We start from the raw sequence: 3095 nt of genomic DNA, 5'->3' as shown, positions 1-3095 counted from the left end.
TCTGTCGATGTCATGCCTCGCTCAGGCCGCCCGGGGGCTTCTGGAGCAGTGGATGACCACTACCTACGGTTTATGGCTTGGAGGAACCGTGACAACAAAGCCACCATTTAGAATAATGATTTTCGCCCAGATTTTCGTCCAGCCACAGGAGGACGTGTTACGACTGTGCGCAGTAGGTTGCATGATGCGCAACTTCATTCCCGACGTTCATGGCGAGGTCCATCTTTGCAACCACGACACCATGCAGCACGGTCAGATGGGCCCAATAAAACGCCGAATGGCTCTCTCAGAATTTACATCACGTTCTCTCCAACGATGAGTGTCGCATATGCCATCAACCTGTCGGGCTGAACGCCTTAGACACTGTTCAGCGAGTGCAGCAAGGTGGAGGATCCCTGTTGTTTAGGGGTGGCATTATGTGGGGCCAACGTGCGCCGCTGATGCTCATGGAAGTCGCCGTAACGGCTATACGATACGTGAATGCCATCCTCCGACCGATAGTGCAGCCATATCGGCAGAATACTGGCGAGGTAATCGTCTTCATCAACGACATTTCGCGGCCCCGTCGTGCACATCTTGTGATTGACTTGTTTCAGGGTAACGACATCGCTCGACTAGAGTGGCCATCATGTTCTCCAGACATGAATCCTATCGCACATGCCTGGGATAGATTGAAAAATTCTTTTTATGGTCGACGTGCCCCACCAACCACTCTGAGGGATCTACGCCGAGTTGCCGTCGAGGACTGGGACAATCTTGACCAACAGTGTCTTGATGAACTTGTGAATAGTATGCCACATCGAATACAGGCATCCATCAATGCCAGAGGACGTGATATTGGGTATTAGAGGTACCATTGTGAACAGCAGTCTTGACCACCACCTCTGCAGTTCTCGCTGTATGGTGGTACAACACGCGATGTGTGATTTTCATGAGCAATAAAAAGAGCTGAAATGATGTCTATGTTGATCTCTATTTCAATTTTCTATACAGGTTCCAAAATTCCCGGAACCTAAGTGATGCAAAACATTTTTTGATGAGTGAACCATCGGCTCTTTGGAAAAAACATCGGCAATACGATTCAGATGGTAGGCATCAGCCGAGAAGTGCGAGAATTATCGCACAATCAGCTTATCATCTCATACATTCAAGTTCTCATAAGAGTAATACACAGAAGAATGCAAAATGGAAAAGAAAACTGGGTATCTGTCTTGTAACGATCAGTTAGGCTTAAGGAGTGGTAAAAACAACAGAGAGGCAGTTTGCAAATTTCTGTTGATAATGGAAGCAAATCTGGAAAAAAAAATCAATATACATTCATTAGATCTGTCAACTTGGGAGTAGCGTGGGACCAAGTAAAATGGGCAAGTTGTTCGAAATCCTGACAAAAATAAGGTTAAGCTATAGGAAAAGGGGGCTAAGATATAATATGTACAAGAAATTAGAGAGGTCAGTAAGAGTGGAAGACCAAGAACAAAATGCAAGGATTAAACAGTGTGTAAAACACTGAGGTACTGTTTAGCCCCTGCGTATCAATCTATACGTCGAAGAAGCAAAGAAGGAAATAAAATAAAGGTTCAAGAGTGGGATTAAAATTAAAGATGACAGGATATCAGTGTTACGGTATGGTGATGACATTCCTATTCTCAGGAATTATGGGATGTGTTGAACGGAATGAACAGTCCAATCAGCACAGAACGTTGACTGAGAATAAATCAAAGAAAGAAAAACGTAGCGAGACGCAGCAGAAGTGAGAACAGAGAGAAATTTAACATCAGAATTGATTACTATGGCCAGCCACTGTGGCCGAGCAGTTCTAGGCGCTTCAGTCCGGAACCGCGCTGCTGCTACGGTTGCAGGTTCGAATCCTGCCTCAGGCATGGATGTATGTGATGTCCTCAGGATATTTAGGTTTAAGTAGTTCTAAGTCTAGGGAACTGATGACGTCAGATGTTAAGTTCCATATTTCTTAGAGACATTTGATCCACTTTGATGATGATGAAGTAGAAGATACCCCCTGACGGTCAGAGTGAGGAGGACACAAAAAGCACACTAGCACTGGTTCTTGAAATTTTCCTAGAGTAAAGAGTATTCCATGAAGAATCACGATGGCAGTCAGTTAATGTCGACTATTTGTCACGGTATATCGGCTAACAGCCTTTCAGCTATCTCGAGGTTAGTTTTTTGCACTGGAGATTGTTAGTTCACATCGCAACCTTTGTACCAAAAATTGGCAAGGAAGCTCATGCTCAAAGGCAACCGATACATGAGCAAAGTCGAGTTAGGCGTCCTCTTCGTGTATTGCGCCATCTATGACGTGCAGAATCATGCGTAATACGATAATACATGCGCACTCTCTGCTGCAATGCTCACTCGTGCTGTTCAAATTCAGATGTAAAAATTAATCAAATTGAATGTCACTAGACGTGTCATTGGTCATAAATTGTTTTCTTTCTAAAGAACTGGTTGAAAGCCACCATCATGATTAATAAGATGTTGTGCTAAACGAAACGTATTTCAACCGATTCCTTAGTAACTGAATCCCAGAGGCATCTCACCGAGTCAAATTTCTGTGGCACAGTATTCCATTGAACCTTCTGTGGAGATGCAAAGCTCGGCTATGGCTAACTTATTGAACAGTGAAATGGAAGTTATATGATCAACACATCATTCATTGTGCCCGTTGTCTGACCAAGGGAGGCCCTATACCCAGAACATCCTTTGTCGAACTGAGAAGGGCTCATATCTTAGTAGGTGGGTGACTGAACCGCTGCTTCTGTCCCTCATCTTGTGGATGGTCTTGAAGAAGAAAAAGTGGAGGGGAATGGAACGAGGAAATAAGAAAAACCCATAGCGTCATCTGGTTGTATTATTGGGTGACGTCAACAGTGCGACATTGCCACATCCATTGCTGCCATCTTGAATAAATTTGGCAACAATGGGGACTGCACTAGATTCCGCCCTGTTTTCCTACCGTTCATCATTAAGTGGGAGAGCAACATAGCCAGTGTTGCAGATAACCGCCATAACAGAACTACCAGTAGGCAGAATTAGCAGTTGCCAGACAGTGATGACGAGTGTTGTGCAGACTGTCA

Source organism: Schistocerca americana, chromosome 3 (genome assembly GCF_021461395.2).
Source record: "Schistocerca americana isolate TAMUIC-IGC-003095 chromosome 3, iqSchAmer2.1, whole genome shotgun sequence".
Taxonomy (NCBI): domain Eukaryota; kingdom Metazoa; phylum Arthropoda; class Insecta; order Orthoptera; family Acrididae; genus Schistocerca; species Schistocerca americana.
This window is presented reverse-complemented; position numbering follows the sequence as displayed.